The following is a 14,732-nucleotide window of genomic DNA, read 5'->3' as shown; positions in this document are numbered from 1 at the left end:
TTAAATCATGATAAAAATTATAAATAATTATAATTATAAAAATAAATAATCAGTCAGGGGCAAATTTAATATACACCCTCTTTCAACTATTACACTCCTATCTGTTTGGTTCAGGTGTGTACCTTCCTTTTTATCTTAAATGGGACAGTACAATTGGTATGTTAGCAAACCAAGATGGGTACAAATTGATTGACTTACATTTGGGGAAGGGGGCTAGGTTAAATGGCCCTTTCACCTTCAGAGATTATAATTCTAAATGAGAAGAGTCCCTTCTTATTCTATAAAATATACTGGACAAAACCTTGTATCAGCTCTAAATCAGTGCTTGAAAACACATGCAGTACTACAGGATTTGATCTGATGCCCATGTTTGGTGGAAGCAATGAGTAAACACACATGCATCTGACCCTAAGAGAGATGCTCTTACTAGCTCATAATGAAAAATAGCATCTTTATAACTGTAAATGGAGCTTCACCCCTTTTGTCCCTCCCGTATTTTGCACATTTAATTTGGTAGGTAGTTTCATTTATTAGTGTAGATTCAAGCAGGCAGACTCTTGTGCTGGGCCTTCTTCGTGAAACAAAAACTTTAACCCTCTAACACACCACCTGTTTGCACTCCATTGTTAACTCAAAGGCTTCTCTCTTTCTTTTTCTCTCTTTTTTGATGGTCAAAGTTGTTTAGCTATTTTTTTTCATTAGCTTGGTTCTTTATTATCACACAAGCTGGAACCTGTTCCTTTTAAAACGCCCACACACCCACGCTCAGAGAAATGTACTCATTTTGCCATTAATACCACACTTGTGTCTGCCTTTCTCTGTATTGAGAATGGTCACAAAGCTCTTTGTATTCATTTTAGGACTGTGTACCTTTAGTTTTCTTCCTCACTCCTCATGCTTTCCCCAAAAGCACTTGATTAGGTAACAATATGTAATTACCAACAAACTAGTTAAATTGTTTTATAAGTGTCCAAAATTCCCTCATTTCACTGCTTTCATTTATCAGCCCCTATTGTACAGCCACAGTCCCATATAAACACAAATGATTGTTAATGAATGCCTAATGCCATATTCATTAGAAAATTGGGTTAATGGTTAGCAATGAATATCTGAAGTCCTTGGTAGCTTCAAGTATGTTTTTTCTACCAAAGTGATTACAATACCTTATTTTCTTTCTGGTGATTTACCTGTCTTTTATTCTCAGTGGGTCTAACCTAAAAATTTGGAAATTAAGCCTTAATTCCTACCCTGCAACTGCTTGACCATTGCAAATACTTAAGAAGTGCATCGCTATTATTAAATGCACAAAGTATCATTTATGATTAGTAAATATTTTGCAGAACAAGCGACTGGTTAATGTCAAAAGTCATTAAAAAAACATTCTTATATTATGACTTAAAAGGCACTATAAAAGACCAGACAATGTACTAAAAGAAGAGAACTGACAATCTGAATTCTACTTGGAAAATATTTTTCTGTATCTACTGTTCATATTTCTAATGAAATCCCATGTATTAAATAACAAATGTAAGACAACACTCTCTGGTGTGTGTCATCTGTTGGTGACAGAAAAGAATGAAGATTTTTTTTGCTGAAATATGAAGTATATTCCTTACACAGGAGGATAATGGCATGGGCAGAAGATTACAGACTGGGATACACTGTTACATGCTAAGATCACACAAATGTCCAGAGGCCATTTTTACATCATAAAGAGATAACCTCCTCCAACCACAGAGAAAGATAATATGAAAAATTATACCAGAAGAAAGACTGAACTAGTAGAAACAAGCAGAAATGCAACTCAAAGAAGACTTCTGTGACATTTGGGGTTTTTAAAATTCAAAATGTAAACCAAATAAATAATGTTTATCAAATAAAAATCTTAAAATTTACAAGACTATAAAACTGAGACAGTTTCTTATCACTTTTCCTTTTAAATATTTCACAAATGTTATTTGATGTGTTGTTATCTTTATTATTTGCTTCTGTTTCAGAAAATTCTTTAAACTGAAATGAAAACACAATTTTAAAAAGATAAACAGAGCCAAATACAATGTAAATGATTTGTGGCTGGTGTGAACAGTAACATGATATAGTTTGTATATGACATCTGTTTCTTCAGGGTGGTACTAGCCAGGGGAAGCTTGCAGTCCAGGCATAGGGGTGCGTGTGTATGCACATGTGCCTCACTCCAGACTGGAGGGATGTGGCACCCTCTGCTGCCATGTGTCCAAGGCCAACCAAAAATTTCCAAGAAGATTTCTCCCAGCTTGGCAAAGGCAAATCAGTGTTAGTGTAAAGTGATGCACAAAATCAGGACTTCATCTTATGGGGTCTAAACTTATTATGGTCTGTGATGCCAGAAGTGTTTTTCAGCTGGAGGAACAGATTCAAGAGGTGATAAATGTTGCTTACTTTTTAGGTGCATTTTTGCATTGTGTTAAGCAGACAAGTCATAAAGTTATAAGTAATATTCTTCAATAATGTTTTAAAATGTATCACAACTAACCTGGAATAAAACAAGAACAAAATACAAGAGCAAGCCATATGCCAAAGTAAAAATTATACAACACTTATATAGAACATAAGACAACAGCACTTCATTCATTTAGCTCTCATTGTCTGAAAGAGATATGTATTCTCCTGAATTGTTTTTTAGGTAGGAAAGTAGGCTTAACATTGGTAGGCAGACTGTATTTACTTATTTACCATGAGAGCAATAGCAAAATTATTATTGTTTTGTATACTTCTGATTGATAATTCCTGAGGGGGTTCAATCATATAGGAGTTTTGGTCGTCCAACTTTGTCTTACCATTTTTTAGGGGACTCAACTCCTCCCAGCCTAGTTTTAGGGGAGAGCTTGTCCCGTTGCAACTCCTATTGTACTGTATGTTTTCCCTCCTTCTACTGTAGTGTATATCTTTTTTGAGAAAATACCAAATGTCTGAGTGAAAAGGTAGACAAGGTACATGTGAACACTGTACAGTGGCCCCTTATTATCCACTGGCATTTGGTTCCTGGACCATCCGTGGATAACAAAATCTGTGGATGCTCAAGTCCCATTAACTACAATGGCATAGCAAAATGCTGTCCCTTATATAAAACAGAAAAATCAAGGTTTGCTATTTGGAATTTATACCTTTTTGGGAATATTTTCAAGCTGTGGATGTTTGAATCAGTGGATAAATAATCCGTGGATAAGGAGGGCTGACTGTACAATGAAGACATACATTTTGCAAAACCTTACAGTGGTGATAAGAACAGCACAGCAGACATGACACCAAGCTACAGAAATGAACCTTAGGTTTTTAGAATGACAAAGTTACAGCTGAGCCAACCTGCTGTATAATCACAGTGAAACTGCTGTGTATTTTTACCCCTCCCCAGGTGATTTTTCAGTACCTTGTACTGTCTTAAGATGAGAAGCTTTAACATGTCAATGCAGAACAGCATTAAGTGAGCAAGGATGGACAACATATATCCTCCAGACCAAGGATGTCACTATGGGGTGTGGGGATCCTGGTGCAGAGAGGGATGTCACCCAGTGTGATGCGATCAATGGGGTGGATGGTAGTGGTGAGGGTTGGAAATCCAAGGACCTCCCAGAATGAAAACCCCAGTAAAATTAGCCTTCTTCCTCATGTCCTAGGTGGTGTTTGAGCTGGTAGAGCTGTGGATAAATGAGACCTCTTTGTTGCTCATTGATTTCTTACCCCAGACCCTCAAGATTTCTCTGCCTTAATCCAATACTTACTTGGGAGTAATTCCCATGAGACTCAGATGGGCTGATTTCAGAGTAGACAGGTATAAAACTTTCTTTAAACCTTCATGAGTGCTTAGCCTTCCTGTACCAAATTCTTTGCCACTCCTTACTGAAAACAAAAGGTGCTCTGAGTGAGGAGCCTTTTTATGTTCAGGATCGTTCAGTGGTGAGAATAAGGCTTGAACCATTATATCCATAATGGCAAATATCCTGCATGATAATTCTGCAGACTTTTGGCCCATTTGGAATCAGGATCTAGGTGGAATTTACACAGGAGCAGCCAGAATATTCTGGTCCTGGACCTGCCCTGGCATCTCTTTGTTACCCAGGATCCACCATAGTGATGGCAAGAAGCTCTTCACAAGTGTATGCTGCTATGCTATGCCACAGTGAGTTGCTCACTCTGAGGTCAAAACAAGACATCTGGTCTTGAACACATGGCTGGGCACCTCAGAACAAGTGATTTGCTCCAGCGGTGGCAGTGCTAGGGGCACTGTGGGGTGCATTATAGACACCATGCATCACAATGGAGTGTTCTAAATCTTCTGGGAAGGTCTGGAGAAAAAGGTAAATTAAACAAAAATGTAAAAGGGGGGTATACTGCAGGTTTGGAGCTGAACTGGCTGGATGTTGCCCAGACAGTTTGCACCAGAACTGGGGACCTGATCCTGTATTGTCTGAAATCATTGTTGTGGGAATGCAGGGAAGGAAATTTTACTTGGCCCATGCAGACAAGGCCCTAAATTTACAAATTCCATCATGTCTTTTCTTGTCACTTTCACCAACCAATGGTGTAGTGGTTTAAGAGCTGTGGTAAAAACATATGCCAAACAGAAAGAAAGACAATTTATTTTGAAAAGTACAGGATACTACCAACTATTGGGTATTGTTTGGGAAATGATTCTTCCCTAGGTACAAAATACACATGTTCAAAAAAATAAAATGAGAGAAAATTGTAGCGCAGGGTTAAAAGTGGTTACTTACATATGATCCATGAGAAAATTGGTTACAAGGAATGAGATACAAGACAAAAAAGGGGCATAATCTTCCCACCAGGTATAAGTGCATGAAATTCACTTATATAACAGGAAAGCACTTTGAAGCACTTCTTTTCCACAAATTGTTCTTTCTCATAGTCAAGATAAGACAATAACTCCCCTACTAGGAGAGGTTATAGGATTTGGAGATTTATAGATTTGGGCAGGGGGAGGCAAGAAGGGCTGATACCGGTTTATTGAATTATATATGGAGTGAAAAAAAATGAATGGTGAGAAGCTTCTCTCATCCTAGAATCCAGACTCATCCTGTCTTCAGGACAGACTGCAGGAAGTCCTTCACATAGTACTGAATTAATTTTTGGGATCTGCCATCACATGTCAGGGCCAGTTCTAGCATTTCTTTGGAAATCTTACAAACTTTGTAATAAATAGATTATGTTTGCTCAAATTGTTAATGATCCCAGTAGTAAAGTTTTGATAAAGATAGTTTTGGTGGTATGATGTTATTAGAAAATATTGAAAACCCTTAAGTGTATTAATCAATTGCCTGTAGTGAATTAATTTGAAACAAAGCACACTCTTTGCCCCAATCAAATTGAATTTTCTTTCATATAAATTCATGTTTTGCCTATTTGACAATGCATTCGGCTCATGATACTTAACATGTCACATTTTTTTCTCAATCTCTGCAATCAGCCAGCAGGTGTCACTCACTTGTAATTCCATGGCCTTCAATCTTACCTGCAAAATTAGTTAACCAATTTTCTTAACTGTTGTATGTGCCTATGGGATTCTCAAGGGGCATTTAACAGATAACCAATTTGAATTTGCATGCAAAAACCACAGGAAACATACTGTATTTTTTTTAAAAAAAAGAAAACACCTCCAGAACAAACATAAAGCACTTTCATTTGAATTTATATCAGCAGTGAGCTCAATGCAGATATCTACAATCATATACAAACTGCTGCTGCGGAAGTTTTGTAGTATGAAACGGTTCAGCAACTGAGCACATGTTTTCCATTCAGGAGGTTTCCATATTAAATCCCTGGCATTTCTAGTTAAAGGGGAAAAGCAGTAGACTTTTGAAAATTCACAGAGCCAAAGATAGTTTCCAAAGCATAACTCCCCTTCTATTCCCTGTACAACAAGCCTCTGTCAACACTTATATAGAGCTAGTCTACTAGCTCCGCCCACAGTGACTCACATAAACCCCAACCCCTCAGGAACAGACACACCCACCCAAGGAGGTGGGGCTTCTGTGAGTCACTGGGGGTGGAGCTAGCAGCCTAGTGCTATATACTGCTGCCAAATAGTCAAGAAACATTTAGAGTAGAGGTTGTGTTTGAAGGGTTCTGCTTTACTTTTTCACTGATGGGTTTGTGGGGGGCTTTTGCTCAGAAAGTGAGTCTGAGACTCTCCTGGTGAAGGATCCAGCAGCCAGTAGCTCTCTCTGTAGTTATAGCTCCAGTCTCTTGAGTTCAGTGACAGAGCTTGGTGAATAGGTGAGGCTGATAGGGGTGTTTTACATAGGTGTTTAATGGGGGACTTTTTGAGGGGGAAGCCCACAGCCCTGTTCCATTGTCTACTTAAGACTTCTGACAGTGAGGGAGATGTTGCAGCTTGGTAGATGAAGGGAATGCTATGGATATAGCTTATCTTGATTTCAGTAAGGACTTTGACAAGGTGTCCCAAGATATCCTATATTTATTCAAGTAGAATATGCTAGGTTACACAGACAAATAGAAGAATATTGTGTCCAGTTCTGGGCACCACAATTAAAAAAGGACATTGAGAAACTGGAGCGTGTCCAAAGGAGGGCAACTAAAATGGTGAAAGGTCTGGAAACTATGCCCTGTGAGGAATGACTTAGGGAGCTGGGGATGTTTAGCCTGGAGAAGAGAAGGTTAAGAGCCCTGTTTAAATATTTGAAGGGATGTCATATTGATAAGGGAGGAAGCTTGTTTTCTGCTGCTCCAGAGACTAGGACCCAGAACAATGGACGCAAGCTACAGGAAAAGAGATTCCACCTCAACATTAGGAGGAACTTCCTGACAGTAAGGGCTGTTCGACAGTGGAATAAACTTCCTTGGAGATCTTTAAACAGAGGCTGGATGGGGATGCTTTGATTTAGATTTCCTGCATGGCAGGGGGTTGGACTCAATGGCCCTTGCAGTCTCTTCCAACTCTACGATTCTATAATACCGTAATAATAAAAAAGATTTATTTCTAGCCCGCCCAATCACGAAGAATCTGAGTGGGTTACAACAATAAAATACATCAGATTACAGTAGAGTTAAAAAATCAAACCCTAGACCTACCCCCCCCATTCCCAGTACTAAAACAGAATTAAACAGTAATAGTATAAAAACATTAAAAACATTAAACAACCAAAAAAATAGGCAGAAACATAGGCGGGGAAGAATAGACAGGTGAGGGGACAAATATCTCTATATCTGGAAGGCAGCTTCTTATGTTCATATGAAAGGACTTTCAACCAGCATGAATAGCATTGTTTTGTTAGTACTTACTAGGGGAAGAGGGATGCAGTGGCTCAGTGGTTAAGATGCTGACTCTGACGATTGCAAGATCAGCAGGTTGGCAGGTCAAGATCCTAGTGTCATGTGAAGGAGTAAGCTCCCGTCACTAGTCCCAGCTTCTTCCAACCTAGCAGTTCAAAAGGATGTAAAAGTGCATGTAGATAAATAAGTACACTGTACTTCGGTGGGAAGGAAACAGCATTCTATGCAGTCATGCTGTCCACACAACTATGGCGTAGTCTCTGAAAGGGTTGTTTCTTCTTAGTAACGGAGATGAGCACCACACCCTATAGTCGGACATGACTTCACAACCTTGTCAAAGGGGAAACCTTTACCTTCGTTTAAAAAAAACCTACATACTAAGGGAAGGCCATTGCAAATAAATTACAAGCAAACAAACATCTGGTTACTCGTATTTATCCAAGCCATTTTGGCACATAGATACCTCAAGAGAAGAAAAGAAAGAAAGAAGGCCAACTGTTCTAGTTTGTAAAAGTTTCTCATGGGTTACCCAGAGACCAAACTTCTGGATATTGGCATTATGTGATTGTCTTTTAGATATGTGCATTTAGAAAGAAAGAAAAGAAAGAAAGAAAGAAAGAAAACAAACTAGAGCTGGAAGGTATGCAGGAGAAGAAGTTAATGCTCCCCCCATGCTGTGAATCTGAAAAAAATGGCTTCCGCTTTTCTTTTAGGTGGTAATGAAAGTTTTGGGAGGGTAATGTTTGCTGAGATTGTATCCAGGGGAAAATTGCCTCTTTCCTTGAGAATGATGGTTGCAATTACAAAGATCAAGTTTTTTTCTTATTCTTATTATTCTTTATTAAATATATACATATTTTAAAAAGACATATACATAAAACAACACACAGAACATTTAACATAAAAAATTAAAAGCATATAACAAAGGCATAACATTTGCTTCCTTTCTTTTTAAATTTGTCTGATATTTATTTATATAAACCCATCTCTAGTAAAATAGAAATCAAATAGAAAATAGAAATCAAATAATTTTACCACATAATTTTTAGATCAACAAAAAAGATGAAAAATATTTAATTGGGTGTTATTACTCTCTTCACCTTTGATTTTTCCCTTTATGCTTTTTCATTCCAAAGCTATAACCCAATTTTGTCATAGAATCATAGAGTTGGAAGAGACCTCAAGGGCCATCCAGTCCAACCCCCTGCCATGCAGGAAATCTAAATCAAAGGATCCCCGACAGATGTCCATCCAGTTGTCGCCATTCTTTTTTTAAATAACTAATCAGGGGATTCCAATCTCTCTTGAAACTTTCAAGAGAAAATATCATTTAAAAAAAAAGAGAGATAAAGATATATGATTTTGCATTTTACATATTGTATAGTCCTCGACTCATTCATTTCCCAAGCTCAACTAGACAAAAGCTTTTTCCGAAGCTTGAGACGATAGACACATTAGTAGAGTAATCATTAGTTTGCATGTCTTGCTTATTCTAACATTCCTTGCTTTGGTCCATGTTCCCCTTCTGTTTTGTTATCATTCCTGTCATATGACATGCCCTCCAACGGTTCCACAGGGACAGTTCCAATCAGTTCCTTGTCATCAAACCTTTTCAGTTATTATTAAATTTTATTATTTTTATTTATTATTATTTTATTTCCTTATATCCCTTTCTTCCAACTTAGGGTCTCAAGGCAGCATACAGCAAATTTAAAACAATGCAATTTAACAATGGTACAAAAATGTATAAATATAAATTTTAAAAACAATTAAACTATTTTAAAAGTTAAAACAGTCATGCATTTCAATTGTCAGTTTCTCTCTCCTCCTTCCACTTTTCCTCTTTGTCATCTATTTACTCCAATTGCTGCAAATTGAGCTTAAAGTGCAAGAGTTGTTTGCACCCAATTAACTCAGTGGGAGTACAGGATAGAAGGACGCAGAATCTTACACTTCCCTGTAGACTCAGGCAAAAGCAAACTGCTGCAGTCTCACATAGTTTGTCTTTTCCTCCTCATTAATTAATCCTTACCATTTTGCTCATACTCTGATGTTGCTTGGCCACACGTATCCCAGTTTTCAACTGTGAAATGTTAAAGTGTATGATACTGCAGCAGGTGTCTTACAACCTATAGCCTGCAATAGTTATACAAGTGTGGCAGTGCCAATACATCACTTAAAAGCACTGTTTATGTGTGGAGGAGAGTTGAACCAACATACTTGTGTTATCTGGCACTCACCCACACAATGATATATTACTGGAAACATTTCTGTTAAATTTATATTCCCTCTCCAGTGGCAAGTTCCATATATCCTGTCTGATTCACTTGTGACATTAGCACAAATACATTTTGAGACAAATTACAGTATTTTGGATTCATTACTCATCAGTAAAGCATAATTACTGATGAAAAGGAGCAGGTGTTCAAACATGTAGAGAAAGTAGCTTTGACACAGCATTTAATTCCCTTTATTTGTACTTTTTTGAGAGCTCAACTGAAGAAGTGCAAACAATAAACCATGCAACAATAGGAAGTGTTCGATAAAAACATATGGGGGCATGAATGCATTTTTAAAGATCAAGGCTCTTTTTGTTGCATTACTAAGGACGTTGCTTTTACTAAGAATAGCTATTGATAATTATTATGCCAAAAGCATTTGTTTTCAAAAGTACAAATGCCCAACATTGACTCTTTCATCTCACGTTAGAATGTAGCACTTTTAAAATGTCTTCTCTTATTCTGTTGTATTAAAATTTAACCTAGTTACTAAGGTGCATGAAGGATATGTTTTAGCTTTCTTTTGTTTTTGTTTTTTGTTGAACAATGTTCTAATATTTGTTTAAATCAGCAGGATTGTTAGGGTTGATGGGAACTGTAGTCTGATATATTAGAGATTGCCCAGGTTGGGGGAGACTGTCTTAAATTTAGTGAGTGACTACAATATGGGATAGAGATCATACCCTCTTGGCTTTTCTGACAGATGCAATTCCATCAGTGGTATAATGCAACTAGACCTCACATTTAATATTTATTTCTGAGCCTATAAGCCATTCCAGAAACACACAGGCGATGGTGTTTAAGATTCTGGAGTTCACCTCCCAGAATCCCTGATTATTGACCATGACAGTTGGGGCTTCTGGAATTTGAAGTCTAAAACATCTGGAAGAGCAAAGACTGAGAATTCTTGCTTTAAAAATCCATTCAGTTTGTCTCTATGAATACACTAAATGCACAGAGTGGAGACTCTGTTGCTGCAACATATTATTATTATTATTATTATTATTATTATTATTATTATTATTATTATTATTATTATTATCATCATCATCTTATATCCTGCCTTTCTCCAAATACAGGGACTCATCAGTAAAGCATAATTCTTGGTGGCACATGTGATATCAAGAACACATGCTCTTGATATCACATGTACTATTGGCCCAGCACTCTTGATGTGTGAAAACATATGTCCCTGCAAAGGGTGCCAGATTGCATGAAGCTGGGCAAATCTAGAAATACCATGCAAGCTATACCTTAGTCACATAGGGGTCCTGCTCATGTAGAGTGCCACTGCAAATATTGTGGCAGGTGATAATTTGCAGGGTGGGATAGGGAAATGGGTGGCATGCAAGTCAGGGGAGATGATCACATGGGAGCAAACCATCGTTATCCCATCATTAAATTGTGTTATTCTCGTGATCAGATGGAAGATTATCATTCCCATTAATACCAAATGACACAATCATTATTGTTTACGGATGGGATTAGAATGGGGTAAGCATAATCTTTCCCCTGATCATGCAAATAACATGGTTAAATGATGGGATAATGACACTTTGCTCATTCATCTGATAATCTCCATTGTCTCAAAACTCCCCAAGCACCTGGATCTAAGTTAGACTTTCTACATAAGACACAAAGGTCCAAAAAGGGCTAGGAAATCATGCTTGCTTGAAGTTGATAACAAAGTTTTGTAACCCATCTCTTCAGAGTTCTTGTTTGTGGAAGCTTTATTTATTTATTTATTTATTTGGAGTTCTGCTCTTCAGCCACAAAGGCTCTCAGAGTGGCTTACAATTTTTTTTTAATTAGACAGTTCCCTGACCCCTGACTTACAGTCTAAAAAGACATGACACAAAAGGAGAAGGGAACGGTGGTGGGGAAGGGATCAAATTCATTGATTCTTCTCTCCCTCTGGGGCCATGGCCATGGCAGATGGGCTGGAGGGAGGGCTCTTCATTTTACTTGGGCTAGGCCCAATGGAGCTGGTCTCCTTCTAAGGCCAGATGATGGTGGATGGGCTGGAGGTAGGATTCTTCATCTTACTGGCCTGCCTCTTTCTCCCTCTGAGGCTGGCTTCATCTTACTTTGGGCTAGACCTGATGGAGCTCTATAACTACATTCAGCAGCACTCAGTTAAAGAGGCTTCTTCAGATCTTTGTGCTTAATGAACAAAAGTCTAACTTCTGGATGCTCAGGATCATTGAAGGGTAGGGTTAGGAGTGCGCTCACATTCTGGCTTCATGTTTTATTCCTATACATGTTTGGGTGAATACCTTAACGGAGATTTGGGTGTATCTTAAATCCATACTACTCAAAGTGGTGGTCCATGGATTGGTGCCAGTCACTGAGCCATCAGCTGCCACTTTGTGGATAGTTATCTGGAAAGAAAGCAACAACTGTAGCCAATGGGCACAAATATGACACTACAGTAGATCTAAATACATTGATGGCCCCAGATCCTGTCTGATCTAGAAAGCTAAGCAGGATAAGATCTTATTAGTACTTGGATAGGAGACTGCCAAGAAATACCATGTGCTGATCTGTTGCCCACCTCTAAAAGATTCTTTGCATCTGCACTGCAGAAATAATTCAGGTTGACACCACTTTAACTGACATGGCATGGAAACTGTAGTTTTGTGAAACATTTAGCTTTCTCTATCAGAGAGCTGCAGCCGCCAAACCACGTGGTTTCCCTCTGGAAAACTGTGTTCTTTTTGTGCCACAGGGCAGATGTCATGAGTGTGCCAATGGCGCACTTGTGACGTAAGCGACTTGTGGCACCATGTGGACGCCGTGCAGTGCTTACGTCAGAATGGCAGCGCCTGTGTACATGGGATGTCGCCATTGTGACATCGCCACTCTGTACTAGGGTTAGGGACCATGTGGTTGCCGCACAGTCCCTTACCCTAGTATCACTGCCACCACGCCACAAAGGGCTCGTCTGTACTGGGCCTGAGATAATGAAAATTGTTCACACTTAAAACTCTTATATTTGCTATGTTGCATTTCCTTAGCATTATTTCCTGCCCCTTTTCTTTAGATGCCTAAATTGTATTTCTAAGCGATCAACTGAAGTGTTCATTTACTGCAATGGTAGAAATTTGAGGTCTCAAGGAACATTTCATTGGGAGGAGCAGAATTATCATGGGAGGCAATGCTTTTATTTCCCTTCCTTATAGCCACACCATAGTCCCTGTATGATTCTCTAGGATTTATCTACAAGAGCTAAGAGCAGTTTATAAGACTTATTATTCTCCACTAAAGGCAGGGAATAAGTAGATGATTAATGATATATTGTTGTTATTACCAAAAATTACTATTTGCTAGGTAATAAATATAAGGAGAGCGAGCATACTATAGTGGTTAGAGTATCGGACTATGACTCTGGAGATTGCGTTCAAATCCTGCTTGACCATAGAAATCCACTGGGTGACTTTGGGGAAGTCACATACTCTCAGCTGCAGAAAACCCCAAGATAGGTTCTCTTTAGGGTCACCATAAGTAAAAAATGACTTGAAGACACGCAACAACAACAACAAATATAAGGAAGTCAATTCCATGAAGCAGTTCAGCATACTAAATTTTCAGCATACTAAATTTTCTCATCTGAAAAGCAGTTTCTGATCAGTTGCAGCTATCATTGTAGTCTAAGGATAGTGTTCCTGTCCAGCTGTATTCTAAGATGGCATTTAGAGTATAGCTTTTTCAGAGTGATAAAAATGCCGTTTTTGATACAGTATGTTGCATGTGAATTTGACATGTTTAACTTCTTGGCCTTTTACAAAATTATGCTTTGACATAAAGTTTAACTTTTTCTGCTAATGCAATTACCAGGAAGGAACAACCCATGTAAATAACAAATCCCATAATTCTCCTTTGCCCATTGTGTTCTTATTACTATTCATAGTGTTGAAGCCCATAGATACTAGATACACTTACGTAAGACTTAACGAACAGTAATTATCTTTTGGCGAAAAGAGAAAGCCCAAACAAATGCTAAACTGCATTATCATTTGGCTTCTGACATGAGCTGATAATCAGATTTTCTTGCTTAAATCCATGGTGCTTGAACAATGCTATCCACTGTCTGTCCTTCCCGATATTACCCTTAATTAGAAAGAACAGAAACACAAATCTGAATTATTTGAAAATCTGGTTTCCATGGTCAGTAGTTTGATGGGCTTAACTTTATTATGAATAAACCTGGTTTTATAGGCTAATGAAATCTGAAATGCAAGAGAAAGGAGAGAAGCTAGTATAGCAGTATGGTGTTTACATACTCAACAGTCTGCTGCATTCAAAGTATTTTGGAACAAATAATGAAGTATCTGATTTATACTGATTTACCCCAGCCCAACATAAACAGAAGATTACGAGGATCATCTGAAACTTCAGAGGCCAATACATCTTTTAGCTCTAGTTTGAAAGCAAAAGGGTGTTATAGCAATAATCATTGTGCCAGTAAGGTTTAATATTTATTGCTCTTTTTTCATAGAAGTCAGGGTTAATTCTTTTATATTTATAATATTTATTTGCCCCATATTCAGTCTTAGTCTGATTTTAGATATTCATTGTTATTTTTTACTGGTTATTGTGGTAGATTCATTCTTGACTATAAATCACAAAAGGACAAATGCTTATCCAAACCAGAATACATATATTTATTTCTAATATAAAGTAGTTTTTTGGAAATGGAATGGGGAACAGCTGAGTAAAAATGCCTTCCTCAGTGTTTCTACAAAAGTGTAGCATTTGTGTTGGTTGGAGGTTGGTTTCAATCAATATTTTCCATAGGAGAGGCAGAATTCTGAAGTGTGTTCATGTGTATATATGAAAAATAATAAATTATTTTGTCAGAAATTTTGGTTCAGTTAATGGTGAATGAAATCATATTGTTAATTCATAATTTGGATGGAGGAAGCAGGATGGAAAGAGGAAGAGCAAACCCCACTGCTTTTTTCAACTGTAGTTTGAAACAATTAGTGAACTGGATTGAACTGTACTGCAAGCATGGAAGGTTACTTTTTAAAAGGAGCTTTGAATGAGAGTTCCTGCATGGCAGGGGGTTGGACTGGATGGACCTTGTGGTCTCTTCCAATTCTATGATTCTATGATTCTAAATGGATATGTTACACATTATTCAGATCAGCCAACAGGTCATTT

The sequence above is a fragment of the Sceloporus undulatus genome, chromosome 5 (assembly GCF_019175285.1).
Source record: "Sceloporus undulatus isolate JIND9_A2432 ecotype Alabama chromosome 5, SceUnd_v1.1, whole genome shotgun sequence".
Classification (NCBI taxonomy): domain Eukaryota; kingdom Metazoa; phylum Chordata; class Lepidosauria; order Squamata; family Phrynosomatidae; genus Sceloporus; species Sceloporus undulatus.
This window is presented reverse-complemented; position numbering follows the sequence as displayed.